Below are 7,664 nucleotides of genomic sequence, written 5' to 3'. Positions count from 1 at the left end.
CAGCTCTCCTTGCCCTTTGCAAGCTGTGTGGCCTTGGCAGAGAGCCTTGGTTTCCTCATCTAGAAAATGGGACTCATTATGTCGGCCCCAGTCAAGTGGCCGGTTATTACGAGGTCCACGTCAAGGCTGCCTGGGCAGGACTTTGTCAAGTGCGAGGTATCCCTAGTCCAAGTGTATGAAAGCGTAGGCACTGAACTCATTTGTTAATTCCTGAGGAGTTTTTAGACCTCTGACGTTCCTTTTGTTTTAAATTAAAGGTGATTTAGCCCCCTCCCCGCCCCACCTCGGGCCTCTCCCTCCACCACCCGCCTGTAAGGGAGACATAACAGGCTGAGAGTTCAATGCCCTGACTCACTCCAGTCAACCTGCAAGAAGCCATTTGAGACAGATTTCTGAGTCTGTTACCTCCTCACGGGCTCTTTGGGACCCTAGAAACCCAGGCCTTTGGTGGCGCTGTGACCAGCACAGGATGAAGCGAGGTTACCCCATTTGAGGTCACTTCAAGTCTGTGACTCAAATCCAGACACCCTACCATCCAGCTCCTGTGAAATGGGATCTGTTTCATGGACAGGAGCATCTCAGTTGAGGAAGGAGGCCTCTTCTTCTAACTTTTCAGAGGGATTCTCAGCCTCTGTCTCGTCCTTGCATGGGGGCTCTGGGGAGGCCTGTCCTGGCTGGCGGAGGAGAGTGATATTTAGGGGAGAGCCATTCAGGTTGGAGGTGGGAATGGGGTTCTCAGCCAAACACAGCTGACAACTGTGACTCTGACAAGATGAGATCCTTAGGCCACAGCTTTGCAAACTGCCCCTTCACCCCAAGGAAGCCTCACCTCCCGGAGTTACATCCTGGGGCAAAGCTCCTAGCTAGCACAGAGCATGCAGAGTGCAGAATGTAGCTTTTAAACAAATCCAGTAAGTAGAATGCCATTAACATTTTATAAGATATTTACAAATTTGGGTTCTATGATTGCGAATTATAACCATAATGGTCCATCCTTTGCTTAAATACGCAATGTAAACTACCCCAAGGACTCGTTCTCCCGACGCAGACAAGCCTCTGGGGCCGGTTTCCTTCTTTCCTCTTCAGTCTCTCAATCTCTCTTTCTTTCTCTCTTGCCTCTTCTTCCTCCCTCCCTTCCTTCCTTCCCTTTTCTCCCCCCTCTTCCGTTTCCTTCTATTTCTTCTCTCTTCTTTTAGAAAAAATATCCCATTTTGCTTTGGCAACTTTGAAGTCTCTGTGATCTGACGTTATAATCTGAGGGCCACATAATTGGGCCCTAATGTTCATACAAAAGGTGCTGCAATTTCAAGTATGTATTTTGGATTTTTATGGGTCTTTTCTGGTTTTTATTATGAATAATTTGACCATTTTAACTTTTAAAAATAAATTTAAATGGTCTATTAAAGGAAGTTATGACCCAAGTTCATAGCATCAGCAAAATGAAACTAGCAATGGATTCTCAAAATGCATATATTTTAAAAGCCTTAACTGTTCATTATGCCTCCATTCCTGTTTACTCAGGAAAAATAAAGACCTGGGTTAAAGAATATTGAGTGACTCTTGCTTCATATTTTTCCATAAGAGAAGAGGCAGCTCTGGGTATGTCTCTAGGGCCATGGCCTGGCTACCCCCAAAGAGCAGGTGCTGGTGAGCAGCGGGGCACCATTTGTGCGAGGGCACACACAGCCAGGAGCAGGAAGAAAATGCAACCAAAGCTGCAGCGTTGGTCCGAGTGAAGAAGTCACAGCATTCAGATATACACAAAGTGGATCCCCGGCGGGATGCTGAATTTGCAGGCATCCTTCATCCAGGGTCATCACAGGGGTGCTCAGGCCTTGGGAAGGCGTGAACAGGCAGCTGGAGGAAGCCTGGTGAGCGTATCCCCAGCTTTCCTGCTGCTCACCCCCAAGGGGCCTCCCAGTAAATGAGACAAGGAGCAGACAGGCCTGCTCTTGTTAAGTCACAGCCCGGCCGCTCGGGCGAGTTATTTTGTCTTTAGGCCTCATCTTTCCCACTGAAAAATAGGAATGACACTGTCCACCTCACAGAGTTGTAAATAAACACATTATTTCCTAGAGGAATAAATGAATACATTTTTAGCTAGTAAGCTCCCAACTACCAAGATGGTTGGGAGTTGAGTCTCAGGTTGTGGTCAGGGCTCCTACTGACGGACTTGGAACCTGTGATAGGTTTGGGGCCAGCCTTCCAGACATTCTAGCTTCTCATGGAAGTGTGTGTGTGTGTGTGTGTGTGTGTGTGTGTGTGTGTACAGAGAGTCCCTGAGACAGGAGAGGGAGAAAGTGGATAGGGACTGATGCAGGTTCCCTGGCGGAAGCCTGGGGAAGTAAGAGGTGTAGGGCCTCAGATGAGGGGGCTGGAGCTTTGCTTTTGTGGAACCCAGCTTGGCAAAGATTACAGTGCATCAAGCTTGCAAAGTCCCAAAGCAGTTAGACCTCAAGGGACCACGCTCAGCTGACAAAGGGTGTCTTGGCAGTACCCAGTACAAAGAGTGTCTGGAAGTATTTGTAACTCAACTGACTCATCAAGCGAGACACCTGCTTTCCCCACCCTCACCCCCACCGCCCCTGAAGCATCTGCCCTCAGAGATCTGATGTTCCCAGCTCTCAAAGTAAACGGGACCAGGGACCTAGCATAGCTTTATCAGGCCAACTCTGGTCCATCTCAGACTCTCTGCCAGTATTTTCTCAAACAGAAACCAGGGCAGCTTCCTTCGTTGGGTCCCCTGGCCATTAGTAACACCCTATGTAAGGAAAAGTGACATGCAAACTGTGATGAACAAAAGGGAGAATAAAAACGCTTCCTTGAAGTGCGGGGAGGAAGTTTGTCCCGTGAAGATGAAGATGTCCATCCCTGTCACCTAGCAACTTTTCTTCTGGCTCCATGTCATAGGAAAGCTCTTATCTATGTGTACCAGGGAGGACACAAATGTTTAGTACAGCATTGTTTTGTTTTCTTTATTGATTTTAGAGAGAGGAAGGGAAAGGGAGAGAGAGAGAAAAACATCGATGAGAGAGAACATCGAATGGCTGCCTCTTGCATGCCCCCCACTGGGCATCAGGCCCACAACCTGGGCATGTGCCCTGACCGGGAATCGAACCGGCGACCTCCTGATGCATGTGTCAGCGCTCAGCCACTGAGCCACACGGCCGGGCTACAGCATTGTTTTTAATAGAAAAGGAAAATAACCGAAATATCAGAATCTAAGAACAAATTAGGATAAATATATAATATGTTAGGTATTTCACTGAAGAGAATAATAGCGGGAATGAATTGTCTGAGTGCTGGGGGCTGAGAGGGCAGAAGCAGAGCTCTGAGGTTATCTGGACAGAGCATCTGCCGGAGCAGTTACTGCCCCTCAGCTGGAAAATGGGGGCGGGGCTCCGAGCTGGGCCTCTGACTCGGAGAAAGGGCTCCTGCTGGCTGTCACTGGTAATTTAGGAACTCAGAGGAGTTTGGCAAAGATGGGACTTCGGACATTATCTGAAGAGGGGCATTACATGGTGAGATCGGTCCTGGGAGTCTCCCCAAAAACGTTCCCAAAGAAGTCTGGAACCACTGCCTCTGCCATGATCTCCTGTTGCTGCTCAAGCTACATAACCCCTTCCTTTCAGTCTTCTGGCGCGAGTTCTAGAAAGGCGAGGACAGGGAGGGGGCTTTGGGCTTGACTGACAGTGGTGTGTCATTTGTATTTATTTGTTCACAAGATTTTAATATTCCCCCATTTCTTTACTAGTCATCTGAATTTTATTTTCTGTGTGTTTTCCATTCCAAGCCTGTTTTATACTGACTACACATGCCAGTAAAACAGGATCACTCCTTACATGAGGGCTGGGTAAGAAGAATCCAAGTCTTTGCAAAATCACCCGACCTCTTGCGTTGCCCTCTGCCCTTGTCCGGAGCAGTCTGTTAGGTCCCGCACAGTCGCTGCTCCCTCCGGGCAACAGGTGGCTTGCTGCTGGGTGACTACGTTCAGAGGTGTCACATGTGGTTGCTCTAGCTGTGCACTGCCCAAAAGGGTCCCTTCCAGAAAGGCATCAGCCTTATCGCCAGGAATTTTTATTATGACCGTTTTCCAGCAGAGGGGGGTGGAGGGTTTTGTTCTAATCGAGTCGGTACAGTATGACAGTCTCCAATAGGGGGAGTTAAGGAGTCGTGTCTGGACCGGCTGCTGTGTACCTTTCCCTTCCGCTGAAGTGCGGAGATGTGGGCTTTTCATCCAATCTGACCCCATAGAATGTTACAGCATATGTGCAGCAATGATTCGCTTCTGAATTCGTTTGTATATATTTACATACAAAATCAGGTTGCCGATATCAGTGGAGAATGTAGCTTCTCCTTAAGATTTACAATGTCACACACACACACACACACACACAGGTAAATGCCACGATCATGTCTATAGGAAAGAGCTAATGGGACACAAGAACATTAAAATGTCAGAGAATTTCATTTCCACCAAAGCATGTGTATATATTTCATAACAAATCAATACATCTTACTGATTTTTAGTTCCTATTTTATGTTTGATAATTTGCTTAATATAGTTTAAAGAATGGTCTTATGTTTGTTACAATTGTTCATATTGAGAAATTTTTAAAATCCATGAACTAAAAATGTTTGCCTGGTCCTGGCATGCTGGCTGTCAGGGCGAGACTGCTTGCACCCTGAGCTGCTCCTGGGATCCCTGACAACTGCTTCCCTCCTTCCTGCTTAGCCCCAGACTCAGACAGGTGGTTTTGCAGAAGTTAATGAGCAAATGGTGCAGCTCCACCATGGTTCTGAATGTTTTGTTGGTAAAGGATACTGTGCTCAAAGCTCTGGGACTGCTGTGGTGGGTGAATGTTACTGCCAAAAGGGTGACCCCATGGCTACTGCATCTCTGCACCTGGGGCAGGGATAGGGGCGTGGGGTCAGCTAGTTTCCAAGGCCTCTCCTGCTCTGCCCTCCTGAGATCCAATCAGGGGAAAAGAGAACAGTGGCCCTGGTGTTTTGTAGGTAACTCTGGTGGTCACTGGTTCTTTGAGTAATATTGCCCTGGCAATTCAAGTGGCCTCAGTGTTTCCCAAGAACAGTGAAAACATGTTCATCATGGAAGGAAACAGGAACTGTAAGAGAGTTATCAACGTCATGGGTTTTGCAATTGTGGTCTGGGGCACAGCAGCCCCTCCGTATAATGGAATCATCGCACCGAGGACACTGGGCATCTGCTCCCTAACCCCCAATAAATGCCATCAGCACCTTGACAAGCCAGCACCCTTTCCCCACACTTCCCAGGGCCCTCTGGGGGCTGGCTGAGAACCACTGAAATTTATTCTAATTTCAGAATTTTTTTTCTAATTTCAGAAATTAATGTGGCTTTTTAAAAATTCTTTTGAGGCAATGGTTCTATTTATAGCTATATTTTAAGTTATACATATATTGTGGAATAGAGAGTCCTGTCCTTGTAATTCATTTTTGTCTCTTACAAGCCACTCAGTAATTCAGCTCAAACACATTTAAAAGTAATACCATTTTCAACTAAAAGCTCACTATTTAGAAAAGTTACTCATCCTTAGATCAAGTTCCATTTTGGGGGGGTAAAAGGCAAATCTGCCAGTCTGAGGGAGGGTAAGAAGGGAGGAGAGGCTTTTGATTTTTTTAATCCTCACCTCAGGATATTTTTCTATTTATCTTCAGACAGAGTGGGAGGGAGGGAGGGAGAGAGAGAAAAAGAAATATCGACATGAGGGGACACATTGACTGGTTGCCTCCCACAGGACCGGGGATGAACCACAACCAAGGTACCTGCCTTTGACCGGAATCGAACCTGAGACTCAAGGGCCGACCCTCTAAAGCTGAGCCAAACTGGCCAGGGCAAGGGGGAGAGGCTTTAAAGGGATTCCCCATCTCTGTTCAGCCCCCTTCTGCACCCCTCCCCGTGCCCCCACCAGGCCAAGCTTTGCTCCACATCCCCCTAACTCACACCCTGGCATTTCTGCCCTCACCAGTCTGGAGTTGCCTGTCTTCCTTATAAAATGGGTGATGGACAGGGCAGGAATGGAGGTGGGAAGAGAGCCTGGTTACAGGGAAGAGGAAGATTCTTGCTCTCTTGAGAGAAATTTGGTTTTCTTTCCTAATAGAAACATCGTTATAATAGCAGTTAAATAGAAATCTGTAGGTTCCCTGAAAACTTTGTCCCCTTTTGTAACACTGCTTCTCTAGGAAGAAAACACAACTCCAATTCTAGACAACTTTGGAAGTAAACTTCTGTTTTTGGCATCTCCTTTCTTAGGACTGATCTTATGTGGGACGATGACAGGAGGACTATAATGAATGACTCCCTTTTTCTTCCCCATTAACCAGAGGAAACACCGGCCTCTGAGCAGAGATCATTTTTCAGTGCACTCCGGAGCAGCTTACATCGTCTTAAATGAACTCACCCTCTTACTTGTTTTGTAACCTGGGAATTTACATGTTTGTGTGCTCAGTTCCCTGGATGACTTGCCAGTTTTCTCAGTGTGTTCCCTGGGCTCACAAGCATGCACCCGCATATCCTCAATTGTGGAGGGTCAGGTCTTTCCTCTGCCACCTTTACTGTTTCCTCCACACCCGGTAAAAGTCCAGCAGCATTCCACAGCGAGACTCAGGACCCACCTTCCAATGTGTATCTGGACCTGCTTGTAGCTTAGTCCTGGGGTTGGGGCGGCTCAGTGCTGAAAACTGAAGTGGCTATGAAATTAAGCTCCAGCCTAAGAGTGAAAAGAGGCTGCTGCCTGCATTGCCCTGGGCTGTTGGCCTTGCAGACCCTCACCTCCTATGTGGATGGAGGGCTATTGAAATAACTTTCTAAAAGCTCACCATCTAGTTAGCACCCTTATTTCAGGCTACCAGCCCCACTCATTCATTCATTCTGCATCCTATATTGCTAGAACATAAAAGTTGGGATGGCTTGAGAATGAAGTAGGAGAGACAGTTAAGGGCTGACCACCTTATTTCACGACACATCTTTCTTCTCCCACCCTTTTCTCCCTGGTGATGCTCCTTATGGTCAGGAGTTACTTCTCTCCTGGTACAGTGATACCTCGGTTCTCGAACATAATTCGTTCCAGGAGGACGGTCGAGAACCAAATTGTTCGAGAACCGAAGCAATGAAACCAATAGGAAATAATGGAAACTGGATTAATTCGTTCCAAGCCCCAGAAAATGCCTATTTACTGGCCTAATTTGTATATACTATGTAGAAAAACATAAGTCTCAACAAGAAATAAAAGTGTACAGTATGTCTAAGGGTTAAATTCAGTGTAAAGCGTGACTCTCTCCACAAAGCGTGACTCTCTCTCTGCACTCACACTGATGACGCGAGCAAGGCGCGCTGGGCCGAATGAACGCCATTCGGCTCAACTCGGCTCATCTCGGAAGTTCGAGTTCCAAATATTTGTTCGGATTCCAAGACAAAAGTTTCTCGAATCTCCTGGTCGAATACCGATTTGGTCGAAATCCGAGGCGTTCGAGAACCGAGGTATCACTGTACTTCCAGCCTTTTTCCATCTTTGGCTTTTGTTAGTTTGACTATAATGCATTTAGATGTGAATCTCTTTGAGCTTCTGCTAGTTGGAATTTATGGAACTTCTTGGATGTGTAGATTAGTGCTTTTCCATCAAGTT

The sequence above is a fragment of the Molossus molossus genome, unplaced genomic scaffold (assembly GCF_014108415.1).
Source record: "Molossus molossus isolate mMolMol1 unplaced genomic scaffold, mMolMol1.p scaffold_m16_p_15, whole genome shotgun sequence".
Lineage (NCBI taxonomy): Eukaryota > Metazoa > Chordata > Mammalia > Chiroptera > Molossidae > Molossus > Molossus molossus.
This window is presented reverse-complemented; position numbering follows the sequence as displayed.